Source organism: Trichosurus vulpecula, chromosome 3 (genome assembly GCF_011100635.1).
Source record: "Trichosurus vulpecula isolate mTriVul1 chromosome 3, mTriVul1.pri, whole genome shotgun sequence".
NCBI classification, from domain to species: domain Eukaryota; kingdom Metazoa; phylum Chordata; class Mammalia; order Diprotodontia; family Phalangeridae; genus Trichosurus; species Trichosurus vulpecula.
This window is the reverse complement of record NC_050575.1, coordinates 72,965,850-72,983,321: the sequence shown is the minus strand read 5'-3', so window position 1 is coordinate 72,983,321 and position 17,472 is coordinate 72,965,850. Positions and strand designations below refer to the sequence as shown.

The 17,472-nt window shown below is 36.5% G+C and overlaps 1 pseudogene; it reads left to right on the top strand.

Moving 5' to 3' along the window:
- The first annotated feature begins 9,501 nt into the window (after positions 1-9,501).
- LOC118842096 lies at positions 9,502-11,573 on the top strand (annotated as a pseudogene).
- The last annotated feature ends 5,899 nt before the right edge of the window (positions 11,574-17,472 follow it).

Genomic DNA, 17,472 nt, shown 5'->3' with positions numbered 1-17,472 from the left:
GGGGCAATAATGGAAGAAGAAATAAGATGCATATGGGAAAACTGGAATAATGGTAAGAGATAGGAAAGCAGTGGGCCACCAAATGCCTTTCCCCCTGTAGCCAGCCATGGTTACAATGCAATTAAATCACACGCTGTTGAACTAGAAAGAAATCAGAGACTGTCTAGGACAATCCTCTCATCTAATCAAGGAGTAAAATGAAGCCCAGAGAAAATAAGGGGTTTGCTTGATGTCAACCAAGCAGAATTTGTATCGAAATTTAGGTCTTTTAACTCCAAATCCAGACAATTAAAAAGAACATTAGATTTGGAGGACCATATTTATGACTATTTGTGTGGATGTAGGCAAATCTTTTACCTTCTTTTAGCCTTAGTTTCTTCCTCTACAAAGAGAAATTCAAATACTTGACCTTAGAGGTTTATTGTAGCTCTAAATATATGGACCTATGATCATATTATCTTATGTTACTCTTTCTAGGAGGCAGTTAGGTATAGATGTTATCGGGACTGGAGTCTGAAGGCCTGAGTTCAAATTTCATCTCAGATTCTTATAAACTGTGTGAACCTTAGGAAGTCACTTAACCTCTGTCTACCTCAGTTTCCTCAATTATAAAATGGAGATAATAATGACACCTACCTCACAGGGTTGTTATGAGAATCAAATGAGACTATACCCATAAAACACTTATCAGAGTACCTAGACCATTGTGGGCACTTAATAAATTATTATTCCTTCTCCCAGCTCTACAGCATGCTGCAGCCCAAAGTTACTCTAGAAAGACCTGTCAACTCAAAGGACAATTTATCATAGCATGAAAAGCTAGGATAGGCCTTTCAATTGGATTTTGAGTTGCCGTCCTTGGGATAGGAATTGGGAGGGCATAGTTTCATTCATTTTGTTTACTGTATAGTGTCAATGGACATAATATTCTGTGGTGTAGGAGATTCTGTGCAATTTTTATATGATGGGGAAATGTTTTCAATAAAGTATTTTGGATTGTAAAACCTTAGATCAATGACTCTTATGTCAGTGAATTTCAAACACATAGCAATGAAGCCTATTTAAACACAGTTTAAAGGTCCTAAAGATGAGTTTTATTTCATCCAAAATTAAGGTTAAAATCAAGCTTTTATCTGACCTGTTTAAACATTGTAGTTATTCTAAGCTGAGAAAAGTACATTTATTGTGGAATACATGAGTATTTGATTCCATGTAGATGAACAATGTCATTAGCCAAAGCATAAACTATATTTCGTGAATGATAAATCAGTCTTTAAGACCCGTATCACAGTTCTGCTTTTCTAATTTTTTTTTTACACCAACCAAATCAGTAAAGTCAATGGAGATAGGAGAGCAGATATTTGTAAACTGTATTTGTATTTTTTGTATTCTGAAGTATCTCAAAGCTGTCTAAATGCCCAAATTCTCTCCAGTGTTGGCCATAAATTTATTTAGCCCAGAGCAGGTGAAAATCTGCCTCCAAATCCAGGTAATGATTTCTATATTCAAAACTTTTCTTACCACCTGTTGTTTTCACTCACCATTTATTGACCCATTGAATGAAATAAAAAAGCAGGACAACTTAGCACTCAAAAGAGGATGAAAGCATGTTACTAACATAAAAAGGGGTTCATCTTCTTTTTCTTTTCTCTTTTTACTCTCTCTTCCCAAAACTTACATTCTGTTTTTATTATGAATATCATAGCTCATTGGCTCTGGGTACGGAAATATAAGTCACAATGATGGACTCTTTCCATTTCTAATACACAATGCAGTCTACTGAATGGAATCCTGTAACATAAGTTGTAGATCTCACTCTTCTCTCCAACATTGCTTAGTGTGATGACTTTGAGCAAGTTTCTATGCTGACTATTTGCAAATTCGTTAGCATAATCTTTGATCCTTTTATGCGGAAATCAAGAAAAACTTGATTAAAAACATTTGGGGAGTACATAAGCAGTGCTAGGCAATAAGGAAGATACAAAGATGAATGATAAATGAAAGAGAGAGAAAGAGAGAGAGAGAGAGAGAGAGACAGAGAGACAGAGAGAGAGAAACAGAGACACAGAGAGAGACACACAGAGAGAGAGAACATTAATCATTGGCGTACTTTGTTCTAAACATGATGCTAAGCTCTGGGTATACAAATATAAGCAAATAAAAGAGTTCATACCGTTGAGGAGCTAATATTGCAAACATAAAGGGGAGCTAGTAGAGAGAAGTGGGAAAAGGCAGCAGACGAGGAGGTGGAGAAATCTGATGAGTGCTCAGGAATGAATTGAGCATAACGGTTGTTTTTTTGTGTTGTTGTTGTTATTGTTGATGATGATGATGATGTTTAAGATTTGGGAGACCTAAGAATGTTTATGGACATATGGTCAAAAGCCAGTGGTATGCAAAAAAATAAAAAATTCATAAGTGGTATGGGTTGTTGGTGATAATTTCTAGAGCAAAACAAGTACTGGATTAGAGTTCAAATGCACATTGAAGGACTCTAGCCTTAGTGAAGAATAAAAATATCACTTATTCTAAAATCAGAGGAAAGCAAGATAAAATGGGTGTGAAGAAAGAAAGCTTTGAAAAAGTTCAGTGAGTTCCCACCAGATGGCTTCCATTATCTCAGTAACATTATACTGTGAGTGGGAAGATCATGGTTTGAATGAAGCAAAAAAAAACTGTTTGGAATACATAAGCACAAAAGCTACACCAGGGTTTTTGGTGGTCAATTTTTTTTTGGTGTGCACATCTACACCTCAAAAATACCTCAAAAATTAGCAAATGCTAAAACTCAAAGCATGATTGTTTTGTTGCTTTTCAGACCTGAGCAAAAAAGGGAGAAAATGGTAATAATGCCAATCAGAAATAAAAGTATATTACACACACACATATCTCTTTTTTCAGAGAGACAGCTGTTAAATATTGGCACACCTCTGGCTATATGCCAGTGGATAAGGCCATCAAAGAATGAGAACAAACAAGTAAGGAGTATAAAGCATTAATTAAAAGAAATAATACTGCTGTAAAACAGTAATAATGAGATGAATGTAAAACAAAATAATTCTGTGGTCTCACCTCACGTGAAGCTAATTGTCTATGAGGACAAGTCAATGCTGGGGGGACTGTTGAAAGACAGGGAAAGGAATGCAAATGTTTTAATTTAGAATTTTCTTATGAAAGTGATAAAAATGTTAATTACCTTTGATCAAGAGATCCTCCTGCTATGTTTACAGATAGTTGCTGTGGACATCAAAATATTTACACTAATATTTATCATTGTGGAGTGTGTATGTTCACACACACGCACATCTAATACACCCCTCAAAATTGTGGATATACATATACACAGACTTCTATGTATGTGTATGTGTGTGTGTATATAATATATATTATATATATGGATATTTATAAATAAAATTGAATATTGCTCTGCCATAAATAGTTTGGGAATGGTGGAAAATCAAAGGATAAAGAGATTCAAGAGCAGAAGCTAAGGAAATATATAAGTGATAAGCCATGAAGTTGTCTATGTAATACAGCACATGAAACTAAAAAAAGGAAAAATGGAATAGGAGAAAAATATTTCAGTGTGTTCAGTATTGTTTCCGTATGAACTATTTAAGCTTAATTAAAGAGTCAATATAAGCCCTATAATGCCAACACATTGACAACCATTTTGTAGCCAACATCCTCTTGTTCATAATTATCATTTATAGTGCTATTTATTGCATCTCCACTTTTAAAGTTCTGTGCAATGTTTGAGGAGCTGCTAAGTGACTGATGGGGAAGTCTAGAGATAGCATGAAAGTATGACAAACATAGGACCTTCCCTATTGATTTGTTGTGCCTAGATTAAGGATGTCAGGGAAATCCTATTTGAAAGCTATTCTGGCTAAATGTGGATGGCTCTTCTAAGTCAGTGGTCTCCAAAGATATTTGACTGCATATAACTATCAGTTTAAAAATAAAAAGTTTTGGTCATGGACTTCACACACACACATATATGAATATGCATATATATGTACACACATATATATATAATATACATGTATATATATACACTCATAGATAGTTATTCATTTTAAAATTGCATTTATGCACTGCTACATTAATTAATAATTAACATAATAAATACAGAAAATAGAAATACAAAAGGCTGAAATAATGAACAAATATCTTAACATATATTTTAACAGTATAAAAACCTTTTAGTTCTCACTAAAATATTAATCAAAAGGAATATGACTATTCAATCATACTGGAATCAGTAAGCAGCACAAATAACAATATTAATAATTTTAGATCAATTATTATATGATCAAGAATATTTGCTGAAGACCATATGACTGAATATAGTACATCAGTTTTTAAATTCTTTTAAAAATTTACTTTAGACAAATACTAAAACTTAAATACTTAATAAGATAAGAAAAAGAAATATAAACTTAAATATTAAACTTAAATATAAAATAAGAAAAGAAAAAACATGTCACATGTACATCAGAACATAGGAGAGGATCCAGAATAAATAACAATAAGTTATCATTTCAAGAAATATTATATATTAAATACTATGCATTAAGTTGAAAGCTGTCCATTTTTTCTTTGCTTCCTTGCATATTTTCATTTGTTCTCTGTTGTATACTTTTTACTTTGTTCTTTTTTCCCCTTCCTTCCCCACTACCCACCACCACAAGGTTAGAATTAAGTATAGATATATTTATATATAGTTATTGATATATATATATATATATACACACACACACATATATATATAATATATTTATACACATACATACATAAATATATACATGCTTACATATATAAACTTATACTTTCCCTAAGACATTCTACTTGTAATCTTGTTTTTATGTTTGTGCATATATCTTTTTTCCTATTTCCCCTAACTCATCTACTTTACTTCTACCTGCTACTTGGCCCTCCTCTTACTTAACCTAACCCCACTTCCAGCAATCTCTCCCTTATCTTCCCATTCCCCTAAATCTAAACACCTTCTATACCGCCTTTTAACCTATGCCCTCACCCTTCTCTCTAAAGATAACTCCTTAATCCTCTCCTCCTCCTTATCACCTTAGAGTTTTGTTTCTTTTTAAATTTAGAAGACTTTTATACTTTTCTAAATGTATATGTATTTTCCCCTCTTAAACCCATTCCCAATGAAAGTAGGTTTCCTGAACTAACAGTTCCCCTTCTCCATCTAATCCCTCCACATCACTCTTCCTCTTGCATTCATTTGTATAAGATAATTACGCTTTTATCTGTTCTTGAATGGTTTTACTTTTTGAAGTCATATCATACTCAGATCTACCTCAAACTTTCTTACAAGCTACCTCATTACTAGTAACAGTCTTAGACATAGGTTTTACATTTTCCATACATAAAAGGTAAACATTCCATTCTTATTTTAGTCCCTCGTAATTGGTCATTGGTATGTACCTTATATTTCTTTTGGCTCCTGTATGTCGAATCTTCTATTGAGTTCAGGTTGTTGTTGCTTTTTTTTTTTAACAGAGTCCTGAAAGTCTGACAGTTTATCACATGTCCATTTTTTTTTCCTTCGGAATTATGCTTAGCTTTGTTGGGTAAGATATTTTTGGCCAGAGGCCCAGTTCTTTTGCTATATTGTTATGAGACCTGCTATCTTTTAGTGTCACCCACGCTAGGTTTCATGTGATTCTAATTGTGGTACCATCATATGTAAATTGATTTTTCTCTTGTTGCTCACAATATTTTGTCCTTGATCTGTGGGTTTTGAAATTTAACTATAATATTCCTGTGAGTTTTCCTTGTAGGATTTCTTTCAAGTGATGATGAGTGGATTTTTTCAATTTCTACTTTCCCTTCTTGTTCTAATGCTTCAGGACAATTTTCATCAATTATTTCTTGTCTTATTTTATCAAGATTCTTTTGTTTTATCAGAACTTTCAGATAGTCCAATTATTCTCATGTTTTCTCTTCTTGATCTGTTCTCTAGATCCATTGTTTTTCTTATGTTTCATGTTCTTTTCTATTTTTTCATTCTTTATATTTTTTTTGTTTCTTCATGTCTTATAACTTCTTTGGCTTCTTCTTGCCCAATTGTGATTTTCAAGGAGTCATTTTCTTCCTTAAGATTCTGGATCTCCTTTTGTCATTGGTTGACTCTCTTGTCATAATCTTCTTGTTTCTCTTGTGTTATTATTATTTTTCTTTTAATTTTTCCTCTTAGCTGGGTGGTCTTTCAAGCACCTAGGAAGACTTAAGTGGCTTTCTGGGGCCATAGTGCCCAGGGCCCTCCAGGCAGCAAATTCCCTGTAGACGAAGAATGCTCAGTTTGAGAATTTTCCAATTTTTTCCTCTTCATTATTCAGTGGGATACCACTGAGATGAAAGTGGCTATGGGAGGGATTTCCTTAGGCTTCAGTCCCAACTCCCATCCCATGGGACTACTAAACTGTAATAATACCTGGTTTCTCTATAATATGGAAGACCAAGGAAAGTTATCACTCTCTGTGCTTTCTGTTTGTAACTGTTTGCTCTGTGTCTGTGTAAAAATCTCTGAGTCTGTCACCTTGTAAGATCCAAAATGCAGCCAGCCAGAAAAGAAAAAAAAACTGTACCTGGGCTAGAAAGATTGATGGTCTCTTAAAGTTTGCTGGCCAAAAAAACAAAAACAAAAACAAAACCTTTTCTCTATATATATACTTACTTGGACTCTGGCCAAGTTCTGGAGGTGGGGGGACAGACAGAAAAAAGGGGAAGGGGAAATTTTCCCCCTGAGATCTAAGAGAAAAAAGGTCATTTCACTGATCAAAAAGAGGCAGGTCACAGAAATAGAATTGTGTAATACTATTTGGAATATAGATCCCAGTACTTGAATTCATTCTGGACATTATTTGGCACTAAGATAAATTGGGAAAATGCATAGATCTGAAAAAGAAACACCTCAGAGATGACACTTTGAGCTCTCCAGTATGAGGAAGAAAGGACTAGGTGCCACTGGATCTTTTCTAGAGTCCCACTGACCTTAACTAGCTGGTTCAAACCTCTCACTTTCAAAGATATTTTTAAGGAATGGACACGGAAGTGAAGTTTACTTGAGTAAAAGTTCAAAAAACACCCCACTAAGATTCTCCTCCCTGTGGTCCTACCTCTGACAAGGCTAGGGCTCTGGTGCCTTCTCCCTGTGGTCCAGCTCTGACCAGACAGGGGCTACAGTGAAAAGTTAAAATCACTAGGATCCTCTTTCCCCTGGTCCCAGTTTTTCCCAGATTAGGGTTACAGTGCCTTCTCCCTATCATCCTGGCTCTGACTGAGCTGAGAATACAGTGAAAAATTGTAACTACTAAGATTCTCCTCTGCATGGTCCCAGCTCTTCCTAGGCTAGGGCTGAAGTGTCTTCTCCCTCTCATTTGCCTCTTACCAAGCCGCAGATACAGTGAAAGGTTAGAACCATTAAGATTCTTCATCCTGTTGTCTTGGCTCTGACAGCACAAAGGCTTCAGTGAAAAGTTAGAACAGCTAAAAACATTTTAGCAGATTCTGTAAACTCCTCTCATTCCAGATCAGATTAAGGAGAGTGCTGAAGAATGTGAACTCAGCCACTGCCTCTACCTAGCTTCTACCCTCAGACCCATTCCCACATATATGAACAGGTGTGTTTGTGTATTCAGTCACAATCACATCATCAATCTAGCCCAAAATTGGACCACAATACCTATGTGACTTGACCAGACAGGACCACAATAGCTAGCCAATTGGAGGGCAGCATGACTAGAATGTTTGACCACCAAACTATCCATTTTTATTTTGCTTCCTTGCAGATTTTCTTTTGTTCTCTGTTGTACACTTTTTGTAGGTGAGCTCAATGGCAGGGAAATTGAGTTATCCTCCCCCATCTGGCAAAAGGAATGAGGGGGAAGGCACAGCAGTTACAGCAGAGGCCCCACTGGCAATAGCCCTAGGCTCCTGAGCACCCTGAAGCTCAATCCTCTAAGCAAGAACAGGAACCTCTCCTCTCAAACTCCTAGTCCTTCCTCCCATACCACTGGAACCTGGAGCTTCTGCTCCAAGTTCCCAAAAGCCAATCAACCCCTACCAGAAAGTTCACAGGTTCTTCAGAGGCCCTTCTCCTCATCCTCCAAATCTGACTCAATGGCTCCCTGAACCTTTAATTAAGGTTCTGGGCTCTACAACCTCCTGGCATTCCCATGCCCTTAGTACCTCCCACAGAAGGAGCTGTGCCTTCTTTCTTCTTTCTTCCCAAATTTACTACCCCTCACCCACAACCAGGCTCTGTAACTGTGGGGAGAGAGGAAAAGGAGAGGGGAAAAAAAAGTCAGAAGCCAACCAGCTTCCAAACTCAGTAAGCCCAATCTTCTATCAATAATTTTTATATGTGATGATTCAGGAATACAATAACAACTTAAGAACATTTAAATTAGTGGTATATGTAGATTTCTACATAAAAATATTGGATTTTTTTAATCTTTGGCACATCATGATAGCTTCATGTTGTCACTAGCTAATTGTTCAAGTCACATTATATCCGTAGGCCAAGGCTCACCTTAAACAATGGCGACTAAAAACTCTAAATTTCAAACAATCTTGTTAATAATCTGATCATCATTATTGTTACTTTGTAATATGACTGACAAAAATAAACATAATAAGATTAGAAGAAACATAGATTATATGACTATAATTTAGAGCTAGAAGGGACTATAGAGCCCAGTAAGTATATCCCCTTAATTTTACTGATGAGGAAACTGAGAGACAAAAAAGATAAATGACTCACCCATGGTTACACAATTAGTAAGTGTCTGAGGCAGGTTTTGCATCCAGATCTTTCTGCACTCCAATTCCAGTGATCTAGCAACTATTAAAAAAACTCAAAACTGAGATTATAAGGGAGAACACTGAGGCTAGAGAGGGTATGTGACTTCCATAGGGAGTTAGTAACAGAGCTAGAATTCAAACTCAAGTACAGGTTCTGTTTCTTTCCACTGTTTCATGCTGCCTCCCTATAAAGCTCTACCATTCGCTTGTGGTTTTTTTTCCACCCTTAGAGAACAATAGGCAGCAGAAAGGCCTACCACCCCAGGACTTCATCCCTTACCTCTAACCCTGTTACCTTCATGTCACCTGCTCACCTGGCCATAGGCAACCTGGACCCAAGCAGGATTATTTGGATGATGCCAATATCAACTCTTTTCTTTCTGCTGAGATAGATAATCACTAGGCCTTATGCCTGCTCTGCCTCTATGTTCTCCAGATCTCTGGTATCTACCCTACTGATACAAACTAAACTTTCTGGACAAGCCATCAGCCCTGCCATTGCACCTTTAAGATTATGAAGACTGGAGCTTTCCCAGGAAATGGAGGCAGCTGGGTCAGCCCACTCCCTTCCCACCCTGGCAGGCTGCCAGGCTACAGCAGTGGAGGTCCCTGAGAAGGCGGCCCCGTGGGAGCTGGCCCTAGCATGTGGACCGCATTGCGGCAGCCATGAAAGCTCTCACCATGAGGATTGGCAGCAAAGGCCATCACCCATCAGGTGGTACCCAAATAAAAAATGAGAAAAATATACCATCTTTGAAAACTGTGAAAAATGATAACAAATCAGAAAATTCTAAGTATAAGCCACTCTGGGGAAAAGTCTTTTATCTTGATTGGCCAGCTATTTTGATCTCTGAAAGACTGGAAAAGGACCTCAAGGAACTAGGAGGGAAGGTTGAAGAATTTCTCAGTGAAGATATAAGTTACTTAATTTCAAATAAAGAGGAAGCAAAATATGCTCAGCCATTGGGGTGTATTTCTCCTGTCCAAAGTACATAATCAACATGTACAGGAGGAAATACTTCACCTCATCCTAGCTGTGATAGAAGTTCATTCAAGACTCCAGATGCAGTACGTATGAGTAGAGGAAAATTATTAGTTGAGAAAGCTATCAAGGAACATGAATTCATCCCTTTAAATAGTATCTTTCCAAATGCTTTGTCCTGGGGAAGGAAAATTCTTCATACTCATGATATTAAATACTATATTGAACAAAAGAAAAAATGTATCTGATCAAGAAATCAAGCACATCACTAAGAGAGGTGGGAAAACATTTAGGTGTTCAGAAAATAAAAACAGGAAGGCTCAAAAAGCCATTTGTAGTGGTGGAAGATTCAAGCCACCATTACAGACCATTTTACCTTTAGCTATCCAGTCTTATAAACTATTCCATTCCTAATCCATGCAGCCCTTTTGATTTAGACAAAACATCTAGTCTACAGAAACAAACAGAAGCTAAACAAAGGAACAGAATGGGCAGTGATGCCAATGAAGGGGGCTGGCCTCCCATGAAGCCCTGCCTCAGAGAAAACAACGAGAAGGGCTACTATGAGTGCTGCTCCCAGAAATACGAGGAGCTCCAGGCCCATCTTCTAAGTGAGCAATACAGAAATTTTGCACAAAATACTCAGTATCAAGTTGTTGATGATATATCCAAGTTGGTCTATGACTTTGTATAATACAAAAGCAATATATCCAGAAAACTAAGATGCAGTGTTGGATCTTTTGCCCCCATCATTGGAAATACTTTTAAAATGAATGAACCAGAAAAACAGCTGGAATTGTACCGTGTTTCCCCGAATGACTCTTGGGGAAATACTACCAAACAAGTGATAAAACAGGATTTCCAATATGAAGAAAGCAGGGATCCTTCACAGAACGTTGCCTTTAGTTGAGAGCCCACAGATTCATTTGCTTCATGCAGTCCATGTCCTTATAACTCAACAAACTCAGAGAGCATTTGGATTGTAGGAAATCTTATATAGTAAATCCAATGAAGAAAGACATCGAACTGGATTTGGAACAACTGCCTCTGAATAAAGATATGTGGATATATGCTCCTGAAGTTTCTGACCATAAAGGAATTATAAATGAATATATCCTAGAGAAATTTATGCGCCTTTCTGATTTTGATAAAACAGACAAAAACGTGTCTCAACTAAAATGAAAGTCAGATACTATGATTTTTCCAGATACCTATCAGAAGAAATAAAGGCACTAGTTCCCCACACAGTAATGATTCTATTCTTAGAGTCATTAGCAATTCACCAGAACTACCTACTGGTCAAGCCAAGATTATATCCCATAGTCCCCCTGGTGAAGAACCCAAAGAAGCTGACATTGAAAGTACAGACAGTTTGCCTTCAGGGAAGCTGCACTGAAAAGTAGCAATAGTATTAGGGAGAAAGAAACAAACAAAAAAAAGAAGTCAGCAGAAGAATGTCAAATTACATTTAAAGCACAAAGGAGAATTTCCTGCTACAAAAGAAGAAAATAGTATTTGTAGTTCACCAATACGGTCTTTAGTGGAATTATTTCAAACCAGTGAAGACAGTTCCAAGTTTCTGGATTTTACAAGCTATTCTGAAAACCATGTTTGGGAGGAAGAAAATGGGAATAGCTTGTTGTCCAGGTTTCTCTCTTCTCCATCTTCATCCTTTACGTTTACTGGGTTTTCAAGGACTTTTTTGTTTTCATTTTTAATTTGCATTTTTCACAAATGGCAAGGAATGTATACCTGAAAATACTTTTATGTGTATGTAAAAATTCTTCTTTTATTATGTGTGTCATCTGTACATTTTAATAGCCAAATATAAATATTAAGAATAAAGATGATTATTAGTATTTTCTTGAAAAAAATTATCAAGCCTTTTTATCTGCTCTACAACTTAATTTTGTGTGTTGCTGCCCAAAATTTGGATTGTCTTCACTTTTTTTTTAAATTTATATCACAAAATCCTTACCACAGTGCTTGGAACAGAATATGTACTTAATTATCCACTCATTCAATTCTGCTCACATTATCAATGCTATCTTCAATCTGTAAGGGTTTTTTTGCTGAATTTTTTAAGCCATCTCTACATTTTGGGAAGATTTGTTTAGTTAAAGAAATATTGACATATACTCCAATGAGGTAACTTATTAAAAAAAAGTCTCCTTATAAACCAAAATTTTTAAAGCACCACTTTATGTATTAGTAAAAAACTGGAAACCATATAGACACCTACCAACTGAGGAAATAGCTAAACAAATGGAGACAGATGAATGGAATCAAATAGTTCTGAAATGACAAAGTAAATTCAGAGAAGCATGGAGAAAACTTCTATGGACTAACATAAAATTAGCAGAGCCAACAAAACCATATAAATAATGGTAATAACACGAATGAAAGGAGCAGCACGCAAAGGAATAATGAGAGGCATCTTTATACCTTTGCAGTGGTAGGAGGTAGGGTCCACAATGAGGAGCATTGCATATGTATTGTCATTTTTAAGGTATCCATTGGCTTTCATGACTTTTAAAAATCTTCCTCTCATTAGGAAAAAATAATCTTTATTATAGATAATGGCTGAGGAGAGGATATCAGGAGAACTTAAGGCCACTAAAAAAGCAAAAGCCAAATTTATTAATAAATTTTATTTTCAAATACTCTAGCAATTAATGAAATGCTCAGGCCTGCTCCCAGCCTGCTGCTGACCTAAGAGAAGAGCTCCTCAGGGTCAAGGCCATGGCTCAAGTGCCCATTAGTCTGGCCCCACGCCGAAGCACCAAGGGACCTTTAGATTCAGCTCAGATTAAGCAGCTCATTGGCAAGGGCCAAGATACCAAGGAGTTTGCCTACTTTCTTTACAGTAATTTCCCAGTGAATGCTGACTCTGGACAAGTAGATTTTTTCAGGATACAACATAGAAAATAAATCCTATCTAGTAGGTACCTGTACAGAATGCACCACCATTCAGTAGGCCATCTCGGAAGGACACAAAGACTTCCGGGCCATTGCTATTGCCAGTAATTTGGAGAATGACTTTATCGTACCATGTGGAACCTGCAGACAAGTGATGAAAGAGAGAGGCTGAATAGTTCCTAAGCACTGGCTGCTTCTGCATCTCCTGTTCAATCTAAGGACCTCTTTGCCATTTATATTTGACATGCCTTGAACATATTATATGGTGATAATGGAAAAAACACCAGCCTGGGAGTCAAGAGACCTATGTTGTATTCCCTGTTCTGCCTCTAACTTCCTATGTGTCCTTACAGTAGTCATTTAGCCTCTCCAGGCCTCAGTTTCCTTTTCTGTCAAATAAGAATGTTGGCCCAAATCAGGGGTTCTTAATCCTGTTTATGTCTTGGACACCTTGAGCAGTCTGGTGAAGCCTATGGACCCTTTCTCAAAAGAATATTTTTAAATGCACAAAATAAAATACATAGTTTACAAAGGAAACCAATTATATTGAAATACTAATACCAAAATATAAAAAAAAAACAAGTTCACAGAGCCCAGGTTAAGAATCTTTGGCCAAGGTAATCTCAGGTTCTTTCCAACTCAAACATTCTCTGTGTTACAGTACATCCTCTGTGTTAAGGCTCAGCTTTGACATTCTATGTTCTTGGACCTTCCCTAGAATCTGTAGCTTTTATTGAAACCAGGTGCCAATCAGGAATCCTCCTGATAGCTAAGATCTTTCTCCCTGTCTCCACTTTCTATTATGGATGGGGTCATGAAGTAATATAAAAGAATTATCCAGTTACTATATTAATTCTGCTTAGCAGGAGCCAAAATAATCACCCTTTGATAGTCAACCTCTTCTGATGATTTCAATTGGAGCTATGGATGCCACAGTCTCTATATTCATGGCTTGAGTCCAGTATTCTTTCTGGATGCTGTACCTCATAACTGATGAGCACCATCCCATTCACACCAAAGCCAAAACCAGGTGTCCCAACTGTAACTCAAACAACCCAAAATGTCACACAAAAACTGACAAAGGACATACAGCTCTGATGTTTAAGTGACAAATGTCAGAGCTCTATGTCTTTTCTGGGTTGTATATTACAACCTATATTACAATTTCCATTGTCTAGCACTGGTCCCACCCAACTCCAAGTTTGGGAGGAAGATGGTCCTCCATGGTCCTAATAATAGTGCTACTGTGCTGATCTATCACTGCATCAATTTATTCTCTGGTTATCTTGACCTATCTTCTGCTGATTCTGCATTGTGATTTTCTTACGTCTGTCTTCCTGTAGCATCTGACTAATTTCATGTACCATCTCAAGGACCAAGGACTACCTAACTTTTCCATCTCTCATTTTTTTTCCTGAATCCTTGATACAATATCCTAAGAGTATTGTATCCTCAAACTTAATAAAGTTGTTGTAAATATTTTAGAGCAGCCTCAACCAACCTCTGCTCACTCCAGCCCATACTTACTTTAACCACTTGGTCACCATAATACTCCCCCTCTCTTAACAAATCCAATAGAATTAGGATAATCAACAAGTAAGACAAGTCAACAAGAATTTATTAAATGCCAGGCATGGTGCTAAGGGCTAGGGATACAAAGAAAGGCAAAAAATAGTCCCTGCCCTCAAGGAGGTCACAGTCTAATGGGGGAGACAACATAGAACTATATACAAATAAAACAAGATGGGATAAATTGCCTGTAGCCTCAGAGGAAGGCACCAAGATTATGGAGGACTAGGGTAGGGGCCTGTGACTTCATTGCTATAGTAAATACTCAGATAAGGAAATTCCTTCTACCAACACAGGTCAGCCCCTTTCCTGCAACTTTATAGTGTCAGAGAGTAGTTTGGGGCATTGAGGGGTTAAGGAATTTGCTTAGGCTTCCATAGCCAATATGTGTCACTTGTCATTTCCTTTCCTGTGGTTGCCATGAAGGCACCCTTCATATACTTTATTTATCTGTTTTTGAGAGACAATCAGGGTTAAGTGACTAGCGCAGGGTCACACAGCTAGTACATATCTGAGGTTAGATTTGAACTCAGATTCTCCTGACTTCAGGGCTGATGCTCTATCCACTGCTCCATCTAGCTGCACCCTCCCCCTGCCTTGATGGGAGGGAGGGAAAGAAATTTGGAACTCAATATTTTGTAAAAATGAATATTAAAAATTATCTTTACATGTAATCAGAAAAATAAAATACTATTTAAAAATAAATGGTCAGATTTTGGTTATGAATACAAAGGTTTATTATTCTATCATTTAAAGATAAATATGAAGAATACAAAGAAATATGATATGACTGTAGGAAGTGATGCAGATGGAAAGAAGTAATATCACTGCAATCACAACAGGATGACTTCAGCTACACTAAAAAAGAATAACAATAAGAATGAAATCCAAAAAGAAGTAGAACTCAAAAGGAGACACAGAAGCAAATGAACATTTTTGTCATATTAAAATATCCCAGATTGTGCATACACTTACTAAAACTAAATACCAATGTTGCGATTCATAGGTGTATTCTAACATGTGTTTCTGCATATGTGAGTCCATAACAAATATTTCCCACTGACATCTCCCTTTGATGCTTCCTTAAGGTAAAGGGGTGATTGAGCTCTCAAATATTTGGCAAGTAAAATACAATTGCTTGTAATTTCTGCCAAGTTGTAAAGGCTTAGAGCCCAGGTTCATTGACAGTTTATCTGTTTCCTGATCTAATCACCAAAAATAATGACTCAGGTATTAATACTCAACATCTTGTCAATTAGTCCTCAGTTACCTCTCCATGCCGATTGGGGGCCTCTGAAAACTGGAACATCAAACTCTTCTCAAATACTTTTTTTTAAAGAGGGTTTTCAACCCATGCTTCCTGGTGGCCTTCTCAAATCCCTGACCTTTTTTTTTGTTGTATTCCCCCATTATATTGTAAGTTCCTTGTGGACAGCAGCTATTTTTTTTCCTTAGGTGTTTCTCTAGCTCTTGGTATAGCACATGGCACATAGCAGGCAATTAATAAATATTAAGTGAATTGAATTGAATTACTGAAGACCAGCCTGATTAAGTTTAGAAAGGCTCATTCCTAGGTAGGATGATGAATAGTTTACTCATAACAATAATTAAAGATTATTCAATAAGACTTCACAACATTTTGATTTATCTCAGCAGATTCAATAATCAGACAAAAGAATTCATAAATCTGTGAAATATTGAAGTAAGGAAAATATGTAAACAAAACCAAAATGTTGTCATAAGCAAAATAGTAAGGGGGTTAAAGAAAGTCTTTACACACTACAAGCAGAACCTTTCTCTATAAACTTTTTAACATTACATTGTACTATGGTCAGCATAGTGTGGTGATTATAGAATCAGCCTTAAAGTCAGGAAGACCTTATGTTCAGGTACCATAGTTGAAACTTACAAGTTGGGTAAAAGACACACAAAAAATTGTAGTGAAGCCATGCAACCCTTCATTGCTCTAGGAAACTCTATAAAACCAGTTGTTTCCAAAACAGGGCTAATCTGCATGGTTAGATTGAGTTTAATCAACTGGGAATTCTCTATGCCAATGAAATCACAAGCCCAGTCACTATTCCCCTGCCTCTATTACACTGTACTAATAAAGAAAGAGAAGGGGGTGAGGGAACTGTTTCTCAATTCTATCCATTCCATGTCTCTTTGAATCTGCATGGATGTTATGAAAGGAGTTGTTTTTTAATTTAAAAAAAATCAAACTAAAAATCAATCAGATTTTGTTGAGTATACAATACCATACATATGCCATATGCTTTATTCTGGTTTGCTAGGACCCTCAGCTTTTATCACATTAGTACATTTGTTGGGGGAAAAAGAGAGTGATGCTCTATATTGATTACCAATTAATTCTCTTTTTAGAAGTCCCATAGAGATATTCAAACACAAAAAGAGATTACTCCATGCTGGGAATATGCCCAGTGACCATTAATCTTAGAATGTTTTCTGTGGAGATACAGTAGAAAAAAAATGTTAATTTTCTTTTCAGATGACTAGGGAAACAGAGACAAAATAGGGATAGTGAACTATATAAAGATGCAAGGAAAGATTTGTACCTATTCCAGAAACCAAGGTATTCCGTGAGATATGTTTAACAAAACTGTTTCCATTTGTTGACACATCCAATTGTTAATTATGGATTCATTTTCTTTATGGTCACTTGTTGGCATAATCTAAATGACACTATGATGTGTACTCTCTTTGGGACTGTGACATATTATGTATATCTTAGTAATTCTTGGAGCTATGAAACAGAGACAGACCCTAACTATAGGTCAAAAGCAGTCTACCGGTAGAAAGTGAATAACAACACTAGATTTAACATGGAAAAGTCTAAAACATGCCATGGTTAGAATTATTTGAGTTGCTAGTTGCTATTTAAACAGAATAATTTGTTTCTTTTTTAAATTTTTTGAGGGGGGCAGGGATTCTTCAGGACTGCCCTCAAAAAAAGCATTCACAATAGAGAGGTTAGAGAGTGATTTGACTGGAGAACTGTCATCAGCCTCTAATGAAGAGACCTTAAATATAGACGCATAAATAACAGAATTTGTAATAGGGTGTGGGAATTTAAATTTCCCAATTACTATGGAACTATGCCCAAAGGGCTATAAAATATGCATACCCTTTGACCCAGCAATACCACT